The 13,117-nt window shown below is 47.0% G+C and overlaps 1 long non-coding RNA gene across 1 annotated transcript in view; it reads right to left on the reverse strand.

Annotated features, from left to right (window-relative positions):
• The window catches only part of LOC128315117 (uncharacterized), an 87,144-nt gene that overhangs the window by 34,249 nt on the left and 39,778 nt on the right, over positions 1-13,117 (reverse strand). The window lies entirely within an intron of this gene.

Consider the following 13,117-nt stretch of genomic DNA (forward strand, 5'->3'; position numbering starts at 1 on the left):
GCTGGATGGCCTGAAAAAATATCAGTTTGGTCTCCATTCCGGGTGCTGGCTAAGTGAGCTTGGCCCGGGCCACTTCTCTGAACTCGTTTGTCCTCTCTGTCAGAGGAGAGAGGCTGAGCGGCTGGCCCCGGGGGGTCCTCCTCAACTCTGTTTGTCTGCTCTCTAGGAGGGTGGTGCTGGGCCCGAAGCAAAAGCCCACTGCTGCCCACTGATAATGAGCAATGCACCCCTGCAGGAAGACCGGTGGACCTCGTGGTCTGCTTGAGCCTGTCCTCTCTGCCTCCTCACCCCAAGCCCAGTGTGCCAGTGAGACAGGACAGCCCCCTGGGCCCCTTTCCCAGCAGCTGGAGGAATGAGCCTGGTTAGAAGACCCCAGCATGGGGAGAGGCAGTTTGTCAACAAAAAATAAAGGAATAAATACATTAAGATCCTTCATGCTTGGCAGTGAACCTTAAATGTGTGTGTGTGTGTGTGAGTGTGTGTGTGTGTGTGTGTGTGTGTGTGTGTGTAGCCAGATCCAGCTTTTCAACAACTGCTGACACCAAGGATAGAAGGTTTTTACTTGTGGGGGGGAGGGGGCACCTGGGTGGCTCAATCGGTTAAGTGTCTGACTTCGGCTCAGGGCACGCTCTCACGTTCATGGGTTCGAGCCTCTCATTGGGCTCTGTCTGTCTGTCTGTCTCTCTCTCTCAAATAAACAAACACTACAAAAAAATTTTTTTAAGGTTTTAATTGGGATCAGAAAACAAAAATTACTATAAAGGGCATTTTGGGGGGCAATGGTGGAACTTGAATTTGGACTGTGTATTACATTCAGTATTGTATCAGTGTTAAATTTTCTGAAGTTCATAAATATACTGTGATTATTCTTAGCACTCAGGGATGAAGGATCATGGTGTCTGCAACTTATTCTCAAATGGTTCAGTAACTAATGGTGATAATAAGTCTACATAAGGATAGAGCTGAAAGTGCACGTGGTGATGCCTTGACCTTAACTGTAGGTCAAGGGCAGACAGATGTACACTGTGCTATCCTTACCACCTTTCTGCAAGCTTGAAACTTTTCAAAATAAAAGGTTAAAAACTAAATGAAATAAGAAATTTAATAAACCAAGTGGGGATTTTGAAAACATCTTGGTTTGGGATTACAGGCAGCAAGAATGAAGACAGGTGACAGTCTCTGGTTCTAATTAAGTTCACGGTCCTCTTGGGTTGCGGCACATCACAGTGCGGGTCGCAAAGCCGAGCCAGCCCCGCACAGTTGTGTTTTGCCAGAGAGAGCCCAGGGAGGGAGACCCCATGTGCCCTTCAGGAGTCCACTGTCAGTGGGGAAGAAAGGCAATCCCCGGGCCATTACCTCGTGGCGACTGAAGGCCACCCAAACCTAGTAGGCCACCGAGAGGGGCAGCCCTTCAGCCCTGGAGGTGACGAGACTTCCCAGGGCATCTAATCTGACTCCTTCAAGCCTCAAACAGGGCTGTTATTCAGGCAAATCTCCTCATCTCCCCCTGCCCAGGCATCAGCACTTTCTTTCCTTCTTTAACCTCTGATTTGCATTTCACTGATTGGTCAGGATGAGGCTGGCAGTGGACCAGGCTGCCCCCAGGAGGCAGGAGGGCTGGGCCCCTGGCCACGTGTGCCACGTGACCCCAAGTCAACACCTTCGCTCAGTAGACCTCAGTTCAATGGACATCACCGAGATCCAAGATCAGAAGGGGCTACATAACCACGGGTCTTTGGGATGTCCTTGCTTTTTCAAATCTTTGTGACTGTCCCCAGAAAGGCACACCATGATGATCACAGAAGCATGGGTATCTGCCGCCCCGCTGCACAGAAGGAGGGTGCTCCTGGGCATCTCGGACGGGGCGGGGGGCTGAGGCTGCCCACAAAAGGAGGACTTGGAGAACAAAAGCGCTTCTCCTCCCAAACGTGTTGCTTCTCCTGTTGCCAAGGCAACAGCGCCTAGTCAGGAATCTGGAATCTTCTGCCAGTTGTTCCATTTTCTTCTCCTTCACTACCCTTGATTTTCACAACCCTCCTGTGCACCTATTTTGGCTTCAAATAGCCAAGGGCCATGCTGGGGCTCCACTTCCCACTCGCCTGTACCTCTTGATTGGAAAGTACCCCCTTGGCTCTTCCAGCTCCAAAGGTGCCAGGTGCGTGGAGTGGTTTCCCCCAAGGGACCACAAGAGGGAGACAGCTTTCTCTGCCAGGATGAACAGCAGGCATGCCTGTGTACCGGACCCCATGCCCCAAACAAGTGCTTAGAAAAGAGATCATTTAAGAAGACATGCATAAGGGAAATCAGCAGGTATACCTCTCTAGAAGTCATGACACCGTGAAAAACGCCCTCCCACCTTGTTCTCTATCGTTCCCTGGCTATATATGAAGTCCCCAGAGTAAATCAACCCTTTGGGTTAATTACTGGGTCCATCCCAGATTTCTGACTCCTACCCCTTCCGTTTTGAGTTTGGACCAACCCCACTCCTGGCTCAGTTTTCTGCTTTCCCCTCTCCTTTCCTTGTCCTGTGTATACAGCAGAGTCCCACTGACACCCTAGCATGGCATCCAGTGTCAGAAAGAGAGTCCCAGTAGACACGTATCACTTCTCTGCTCTGGTCCTCCCTCTCTTGGACTGCACACTTCTCTTCCCTGTCTCCATCTAGTTTGCCTGTACTGGAGCCTCAAGAACCCCTGCCACCCACTCACCCTACCAGAGAGCCCCAGGGAGACTTCTCCTCACCCATCCCTGCCCTTAGGGGGACAGATATGTCCCTGATCACATGAGCACCTCCTGGTCCCTTGCTGGTGTGCTCTACACAGCATTTGCTATCATTTGACACCCTCCACCTTCCATCTACTACAGAGCATGATCTTAAGGATGGTCCTTAAAAGGAGAAAATGTTTCTAGAAGCAGCTTGAATTGTGTGAGGATGTTAATAAAGGCAGTGCTGTTATTATTTTTTTATTTTAACGCTTATTTATTTCTGAGAGGGAGAGAGAGACAGAGCTCAAGCAGGGGAGGGGCAGGGAGGGGGTGGGGACACAGAATCTAAAGCAGGTTCCAGGCTCTGAGCTGTCAGCACAGAGCCTGACGTGGGGCTCGAACCCACAAACTGTGAGATCATGACCTGAGCCAAAGCCCAATGCTTAACCGACTGAGCCACCCAGGCGCCCCTGCTATTATTTTTTACTAGGCTTTATTTTTTTTAGATTTTTTAACATTTTGTTACAATCAATGAACCTATATTGACACATGATTATCACTCAGAATCCATGGTTTACATTAGAGTTCACTTTTGGTGGCGTGTATTCTGAGTTTGGACAAATGTATAATGACATGTATCCACCATCACAGTACCATATGGAGCAATTTCACTGCCCTGAAAATCCTCTGTGGTTTGCCCATTTATCCTCCTCTCCCTTCTCTCTAACCCGTGGCAACCACTGATCTTTTTCCAGTGTCCACAGTTTTGCCTTTTCCAGCAACCATACAGTATGGAGCCTTTTCAAGATTGGTATTTTGTATCTAATAACATGCATTTAAGATTCCTCCGTGTCTTTTTGTGGCCTGATGGCTCTTTTCTTTGTAGTGTTGAATAATATTTCGTTTTATGGACATGTCACAGTTTATGCATCCATTCACCTACTGAAGGACATCGTGGCTATCTCCAAGTGTTAGCGTTTATGAAAAAGCTGTTATAAACATTCGTGTGCAGGTTTTTGTATGGACATAAGTTTTTAACTCGTTTGAGTAAATGCCAAGGAGCATAACTGGTGGATCGTGTAAGAGACAGTGCCATTATTCATTGCACTTTTCAAGCAAAGGTTCCTCTTCCTCAGCTCCCAGATCTTCTGCGGTCTGCCTTATGAGGGCTTCGAAAAGCCTAGTCCTGGTGCGCCTCATCCACTTGACTTTTTCAACATTACTTTCTTAAAAAAAACTTTTTATTTTAAGATAATTGTAGATTCAGATGCAGTTGTAAGAAGTAATTCAAGAAGACCCCTTCACCCAGTTTCTTAAATGATAACATCATCTTGCATAACTATAGTATAATTATGCTATAGTATAATATCACCAGCAGGAAATTGACAGAGATATGGATGTACCAGTTTATTTAACCATTCACCCATTGAAAGACTTTTGGGTTGCTTCCAGTTTGAAGCCATTACAAATAGAGCCGCAACGAACATTTTTGTAGAGGTTCTGTTGTGAACATAAGTTTTCAATTCTCCGGGACAATGTCCAAGAGCATGATTGCTGGGTCATATGGTGAGTACATGTTTAATTTTGTAAGAAACTGCCAGACTTTTGCAGAGTGGCTATGCCATTCATATTCCCATCAGCAATGTGTGAGTGATCTGGTTTCTCCCCATCTTTGCCAGCAGTTGGTGTTATCAGTGGTTTTTATTTTAGCCATTCTGGTAGGTGATAGTGATATCTCATTGTGGTTTTAATTTGCATTTCCCTAATGGCTAATGACGTTGAGCATCTTTTCCTGTGTTTATTTGCTTTCTGCATATCTTCTTCAGAGAAACATCTGTTTGTGTCTTTGCCCATTTTCTAACTGGATTCTTTGGGGGTTTTTGACTATTGAGTTTCGGGAGTTCTTTATATATTCTGGATACAAGTCCTTTATTGGATAATGTGTTTTGCAAACATTTTCTGCCAGGCTTATCGTTCCATTCTCCTCACAGGACAGAAGTTTCCATTTTGAGGATTTTATTAACTTTTCCTTTGATGGATTATGCTTTTGATGTCAAGTCTAAACACTCTTCAACTAAGAGCCCCTGGGTGGCTTGGTCAGTTGAGCATCTGTCTCTTGATTTCAGCTCGGGTCATGGTCTTGCAGTTTATGGGATCAGGCCCCACGTCAAGCTCTGCGCGGACAGCACGGAGCCTGTTTGGGATCCTCTCTCTCGCTCTCTCTCTGCCCCTCCCCTGTTCATGCATGCTCTCTCTCAAAATAAATAAATAAACTTAAAAGAAAAGAACCTCAGGGCGTTAAGTGTCCAACTTCAGCTCAGGTGACCTCACAGCTTGTGGGTTCAAGCCCCATGTCGGGCTCTGTGCTGACAGCTCGGAGCCTGGAGCCTGCTTCAGATTCCGTCTCCCTCTCTCTCTGCCCCTCCTCTGCTCATGCTCTGTCTCTCTCTCTCTCTCTCTCTCTCAAAAATAAATAAACATTAAAACAATTTTCTTAATTAAAAGAAAAACCTCTCTGTCTAGTCCTAGGTCTCTATGATTTTCTATTTCTTTCCTAGAAGTTTTATTTTCTACATTGTAAATGTAAGCCCATGTCCATTTTGAGTTAATTTTTGTGTAAATATAAATGAGTCATGATGTGATCATGAGTAATAATAACAACGAGTACTAACGTGTAAGGTTTAGGTGGAGGTTTGGGGGCTTGGGGTTTTTTGGTTTTCCTGCCTGTGGACCTCAAACACTCCAGCACCATTTGATGAACAGTCTATCCTCCACTGAACTGCTTTTGCTCCTTTGTCAAAACTCGGTTTCAGGTGTTTGTGTGGGCATTCGCTTGACTTTTGTCTTGCCTGTTTCTTCCTTTTAGAAACTCCCCTGCCTGGCAGCCAACGGCTGCACACATCTGAAGTCGCAGAGACTCTAGATAAGTAGGTGGTCCTTGCTCCAAGCAGCCCAGACTCAAACCCTCACCCAGTGGCAAAGCATCAGGGGTGTGGCAAATGGCATCCAAACTCATGGAAAGCAAGAAGCAAAGATGATTTGGGGAAGGGGGAAGTGTCACTGAGCAACCTAATTCGATTTCATAAAAATGGCTCTCAGCAGGATGGGGGGCTCTTTCCAAGAAGGTGGCCAAATATGAGTGGATTCCAACTTTCCCTTCCCTAAAGCATGGAGCTGCTCTGAAGGCCTGGAAGGGCTGTGTCACCAACAGCGTGACCACACGGGTGTGAGACTAAGCCATTCCCAGCCACCAGTAACAGGAAGTTGTGCATCTTTAAGGAGAGGCTTGCAGTTCAGTGAGGCAAACGTTTTAACTTTGAGGAGGTAAAATTGCCAATTTTTCTTTTTATGGATCATGCTTTTGGTGTCAAGGCTAGAAACTTTATATGGCCCTACGTCCCTATGAGTTACTTTATTTGTTTATTTTCCGATGTGCTTTCCTTATTCTCTCTAGTTATCCTGTGAAGTGTCAGGACTCAGTCTGTCTCACCTGGAGCTGGAGGAACCCAGTGGCGTTGGTTCTGAGCCAAGAAACCGTAGATCTTCTCTTGTGCTGCTCTGTGCTCTCCCTTACCCTGCTGAGTGCCCCCCACCCTTCAGGACCCATTTCACCCTACAGCCCCCACAGGGTGGGGAAGGTGGAGGGAAGGTGAATGTTATAACCAAAAGCCTCAGAATATGGGTTCATTGTCTTTCCAGGTCTGAGCTGGAGAGGCCAGGCCCCTCAGAATAGTGCACGTTCTCCTTGCAATGCAGGCACCAAGCTGGGAATCACGGCTCCTGATCCTTCTTACGTCAGAATGCAAAAAATTAGAACAAATTTCTCAAAAAGCAGGATTTTGGTTCCTCGCAATTCCCTACTCAGGCTGGCTTTCTGAACCACCTTAAAGAAAGGCAGGGCTTCCACTTGTGTGCCTCAGAATCTCCTAGAAACAAAGGTTATTCAAGACTTTGCGCTTGGGGCAGCTTCTCAGGTCCCAAGAGCACATCTTTCTGCCTCTTCCTGGACCCAGAGCAGCAGCAATGCCCAGCAACCAGGGTTCTTGGGGCAAAAGCTTCAAGAACGTAACAGACCAAAAGGAGCTCATGCCAAAGCCATCAGCCCTTTTGGCCCCCATCCTTCCCCAGATGTGTTCAATAAGTACATCCCAGGGTGAACTCTTGTCTCAAAGCAATCTTCTCTTGCTGTTCGCAAGACAAACGAAGAGGGCAGTCATAATTAGATTGCTACTAATACACCACAGTTAATAAGTGGCATAAATAACCATGTAAATGTCAAGCTGTGAATCTGAAACTTGACAGGACCTTTCAAATCCAACCAGGGCTTGGCACCAAAAAGCATTCTCTGAATTTGCACATAATCTGCTTTTGCAGCTCTTTTGAGAAGGAGCTATTTAGCCAGTAAGCATGTTATTCTCCACCGGAGATTATAGTCATTCCAAGTCAATGAACTGCATTCCCCAGAAATCAGGAGGAACTTAAAACACAGGATTTTAAGGTTTGGGAGTAAGATAGGGAAGACATGAAGGGGTCGTGTAAGTCATGGTTGCTAATGCATTGACACTGCCCTAGAGCTCTGAAGAGCAGACAGCACCGAGCCATTTGATTAAAAAAAAAAAAAAATTCCACGTTGTTGCTAGGCTTTTCCCACGGACAGCTTGGTGGAGTCTGTCCAGATTGATCGCAGGATTGTCATTACACTGGAAGGTACCACCCAGTGCTCCCTCCCGGGGCTGCTCACTCGGAGCCAGAGGGTGCCCACAGCACCTCATTAAGCCATTTAGGGTTAAAGATTCCCCCAAGACTTCCTCATCTTGCTTTTCATTTTTTAAATTGAGGTAAGTTCGCATAACATAAAATTAACCATTTTCAAGTCCACCATTCAGCGACTCACAACGTTTTGCAACCATCACCTCTATCTAGTTGCAAAACACGTTCATCGCCATAAGAGAAAATCACTTCCATTAAGCGGCCGCTCTCCATTCCTCCCAACAACACCTGCCGCCAGCCCCTAGCAACCACTAATCTGCTTTCTGCCTCTACGGATTGACCTATTCCAGACATTTCATATAAATGGAATTGTACAATATGCGACCTTTTGTATCTGGCCTCTTTCACCTAGCATCACGTTTTCAAGGTTCATCTGTGATATAAGGTGTATCTGTACTTCACCCTTTGTTAGGTGTCGTAATCGTCCATCGTCTGGCTAGACCGCATTCTGTTTATCCATTCACCAGCGGATGGACATTTAGGTGGCTTCTACCTTTTGGCTACTGTGAATAGTGCCGTTATAAATATTCATGTACAAGTTTTTGTTTGAAAACCTTCTAAAATCTTTGGGGGTATGCACACCTAGGAGTGGAATAGCTGGGTCCTACGGTAATTCTACGCGTAACTTTTTGAAAAACCACTTAACTGTTTTCTCCCTTCTTGCTTTTGAACAAAGTTATGCCTTCACTTAAAACTGTCTTTCTTATTATTTCTAAGGTTTGGAAGAGGAGAGAGGAGGCTTGCTGGCCATCCTGATGCCAGAAGTCCCCCATTAAACCAATCTTCTATGGAATTCCAAACGGAGCTCTTCAAGGCTTGGTCTTCCACACACTCACACCCTCCTTGCCCTTAATGAGAACCGGGGGTGAATGATCACAGGGAAAAGAGGAGGAGGGACTGAACTAATGAGGCAGTGGTCTCCATAGAAAAGTACACACACCCCACGGGTGCACCAGGCCATTATCCACCGGGATCTGCCACAAGAAGCCATTAGAACTTCTATTTATTTTTACCTAAAAGTCAGAAAACAATGAGCTTTACTAATTGTTATGGGTTGAATGATGTTGCTCCCAAAAAAGATAACCCCGAGCACCTCAGAATGTGACCTTATTTGGAGAGAGGGTCTTTACAGAGCTAATCAGTTAAAATAAAGTTATTAAGGTAGGCCTTAATCCAGTAAGACTGGTGCCCTTACAGAAAGGAGAAATTTGGACACACACACACACACACACACACACACACACATACACATGGTGATGTGAAGACGAAGACAGATCAGGGTGATGAGTCTACAAGCCAACCAACACCAACCATTGCCAGAAACCACCAGAAGCTAGGAGAGAGGCCAGGAACAGACTCTCCTGCACAGCCTTCAGGAAGAACCAACCATCATGGCACCTTAGTTTCAAACTTCCAGCCTCCAGAATTGTGACATAATCAACTTCTGTTGCTCAAGCCACTCAATTTGTGGCACTTTGTTACAGCAGCTCCAGCAAGCTAATATTCCAATATTTAACATAAAGGTGCTCATAGGTCTCTGACTTAGTCCCTCACAGGTAGGATCTGAGGCCTCTTGAGGGAGGAGCCAGCTTTCGGGCAGAGCGACAAGACCAAGAACACTCAGCCTGCACCCAGGTAAGAGGATTTATAGATCAGATCATCTCATCGTGATGTGATCAGTTCCCACAAGATGAATGGGTAGACTTAGGATTACTACCAAAAGTCTTGCCTGGAAATAATGTTAAGTATAGTTGACTCGTCCCTTATAGGTGGGCCCCCACACCCACAGCACGATTAAAACTTGAGGAGCTGATCAGATCTGGCCAGAAATCATTCCAAATTAACAAGAAAACTACTTCTAATAGGTAGTTATACCCCTTTTTGTTAACAATGAACCACAAATCTAGATTCCTAGGCCTCGAGGTAGTGACTAGCAGTAATCAGAAGCCACCACAATTAACAACACTCAAAAACATTGTTTATGTCATCACGTTCCTCCTTTTAACCTCAACTTTATGTTTCTTTTATAATTTATATAATGTGCAGTGTATAACTAAACAGATGGGCAATATGTACCCCCCACCAACCTCTTACTAAATGGGCACGTAATCAGAAAAGTTTAGAAACCACTGATTTAGGGCAAGGGCTGTAGATAGACATGGGACAATACCCAAAACAGAGGTGCTGGTGCCCCGACAACTGATCCTCCAGCCAGAAGCAGATGTTGTGCAGACATCAGAGGTGTCCGAAATCAGGAAATGCCCCAGGGATGAGTGGTCTGGTTCCCCAGATCAGGGAAAGGACTCGGCCTCCTTGGCAAGAGGGCCAACACCGGCTCCCAGGGAGAGACACACTGTGGCCAGAGCTGGAGAGGACTTCCCCATGTGCACAGACATGCCACACAGCCACACTGACCCGCGCGCGGATGGAAAGAAGAAGGGGCCAGTTCTCAACTTTTGTAAAGTCACGAAGCTTTCCACTGGGAAGCGAACTTGGCAAGATGGCTTCCCTGTTGCCATGAAGGGGAAAAATCCTCAAATATCAGAAAGGGGCAAATGAAAGTGATCTCCCTTTTTTTTTTAAAGTTGTATTTATTTATTTGAGAGATCCAGACACAGTGTGAGTTCGGGAGGGGCAGAAAGAGTTGGAATCCCAAGCAGGCTCTGCACCACCAGGGCAGAGCCGGATACACGGGGCTGGAACTCATGAACCTGTGAGATCATGACCTCCGCTGAAACCAAGGATCGGATGCTTAACCGACTGAGCCACCCAGGCGTCCCAAAAGTGACCTTTTAATGTATTTCAGGGTCAGTGAGGAGACATTCTTCTTTTTTTCTTAAGTTTCTTTACTTATTTTTGAAAGAGAAGAGAGAGCACAAGTAGGGGAGGGGCAGAGAGAGAGAGAGAAGGAGAGTGAGAATCCCAAGTAGAGGATTAATGTCAGCACTAACTTGGATGCAGGGCTTGAACCCACGAACCATGAGATCATGACCTAAGCGGATACTTAACCAACTGAGCCACGCAAGTGTCCCGAGAAGAACATCCCTGAGCAAGTATGGGCCTCCGAAGCTCAGCCAGTCGATCCACCTGGACCACAAGAGGCTGGAGGCCAGCAAGCAGGAGGGGTAGGCTCCTGTGAGGCCAGGGTGGACAAAAATGTACCCAGATGAGAGGCTCCTTCATGCCTCAGCTGTTCCTGAAGTAGCAAGTGCTTAGATTTGCTCTGCCAAATCTGGAGGTAGCCTGAATCAGGCGACCTTTGCCAACCTCTCCTGTTGCTTGGCCATGTTTGAGTGTGAGAGAGTGACGATGGTATCTGCTGCTCCCCTGACCATTGCTAAAGGCTTGAGATGAGGCTTTCCTCAGGCAGCTTCTCCTTTGCCCTCAGGAGGGGGTCTCATGAGCCTCAGATGCACCTGGTTCCACCTGGTGCTTCCATGGCCGGCCCTGACACGGCAGCTCCCAGAGATGGGACCGCAGGCCTTATGTACCTGCCTTCTCCTTCAGGCCCAGCCTTGTCTGGGCTGACTTTGAAAGAAATATTTATACTAAAGGGCTGAAGCTGAGGGAAGATTTCACCACCTCTTATCTCTCGTAGTTTAGAAAAACAACCAACATTTCATTGACAAGTGACCCTGTGGCGCCTGTGTTTGTGGCTCGTTTCTCTGGGGAGCCGCCTCTTCCCAGAGCCCTGTCTCAGTTTACATAGCTCTGCTCACTTCCTCTCAGACTCCCCAGGGAAAACAAGATTCTCATGGACATGCCACGTCTCTGGTAAGGTTCCCTGAGCATTGTGAGTGCTCAAAATGGGAGACTGGCATTGCTCCATGTTCTATCTATGAGACGGTAGCTTCCAAGCCTAGACCTCCAGCCAAACATCTTGAGTCTCTCAGCTTTGAGGAACTATGGACTCTTGTACCCATCCCAGTGCCCACTACCCCACAAAGTCATTCAGTGCCTCGGCCCAGAGCGACGTGCTTAGCTTTGTTCACCCCTGTCCCCAACTCTATGTAGTCTCTTCTCTCCACTGCCCCTGGGCTGCCCATGCACTCTCCAGAAGACTACAGAGCAAAGACTCTCCAGCCCCACACCCCACCAGTGTGCCTCCCTTTCAGGCCATGGCAAAGTTGTTAGGCTCCAGCACTCCTCCTTCTCCAAGGAACCAAACATAGACCTAGAGTAGAAATCTCTGTGCAAACATGCCATCCTCCCCATACCCTCCGCCATCTTCCTCCCACCCTATACCCTCAGCCATTTCTTCAACTCTTGGCTTAACTTGGTGACTCTCAACCCTACCCACGCATCAGAATCCCTTGAGGGGATTTCTTTCTTTTCTTTTCTTTTTTAAAATCTTATTTTTAAGTAATCTCTACATCCAACATGGGGCTTGAACTTATAACCCCAAGATCAAGAATTGAATGCTCTACCAACTGAGCCAGCCAGGTGCCCCTCATTTGAGAAGACTTCTTAAAGGACACTGCTACCCAGACAGGCCTAATTACCCAAATTTGCGAGGTCTGGTGCAAAATGCATTTGCAGGGCACCCCATTCAAAAATGATTAAGAATATCAAGATTGCCTTAAACTAAGAATGGGGCCCTACTGAACACAGGGACCAGTAGGACTCAAGCCTAGGAAGCCAGATCTGTGCCCAGGCACTTTCCCTAAATATATAGATTTAATTAGCCTGGGTGGGACCCTGGAATCTGCATTTTAAAAGCTTCCCAGGAGGTGCTAAGGTGACTAAGCTGGCTGCTGATGGCTGACCCAGAGACACTGCTTCTGTTGAAGGCTTCCCAAATGGAAACTGTTTACTCTTATGCTCTTGACATTGGGTCTAGGAGTTGGCCCCACTTTGAGCTGGCTCTGCATTGTCACTTCCAGAACACTTCTTTCCTGGGTTTGCAAATTAGCCGCTCAACTGAGGCTAAGGTCATTCAGGTCTTATCCTTGCCCTAGTCTAGGTCATTTCTGCACTTTGCTTGGTGCCTTTCCTCATCCAACCAACAATTAGCAAATGGTTCACAACTTTCTCCACCCCCATTCATGTCGCTGCTTTAGAATCCTTATGGCTGGCCCAGCCATGATCTTGGCCTCTTGGCTCCTTGTCCTCTGATCTGCAGCAACTTCTTCCTTCCTCCTTCTCAGCCCCCACTCCCATGCCTATCTGGGCCTGACTGACACTATGGGCTCCTCTTCCTCAGAATCTCGACCCCAAGTGCTCTCACTCTCTGACTGCAGCCTTCTATCCTAACTTTCCCCTCAATTCCATATCCCCACTACATCTGTTACTCAACTCCATTGTGGATGTTGGACCAGTGAAGTCCAGGTGTTCCTCCAGGTGTTCCTTATCCACGGTTTTCAGTCTCTTCAGCTTCCATTCTCTCACTCTTCCAAATACTAGACATTCTCTTCCTCCTCTGTCCTCACATCCCACCCACCTAGCAAAATTCCAACCCTGAATGAACATCCATCTTCCCCACACCTGCCCCCAGGCCAGCAGAGCACCGCTGGAGGCAAATCCCACAGCTGCATGGACCACCTTGCATTCTATTGCACTGAGAAAAGAGAACCAATTGTCCAACATGCATTCCTGAATTTGCAACCAACTCTCCATCCTCCTGCCGAGGGCCAGTTCCTTC

The sequence above is a fragment of the Acinonyx jubatus genome, chromosome C2 (genome assembly GCF_027475565.1).
Source record: "Acinonyx jubatus isolate Ajub_Pintada_27869175 chromosome C2, VMU_Ajub_asm_v1.0, whole genome shotgun sequence".
Classification (NCBI taxonomy): domain Eukaryota; kingdom Metazoa; phylum Chordata; class Mammalia; order Carnivora; family Felidae; genus Acinonyx; species Acinonyx jubatus.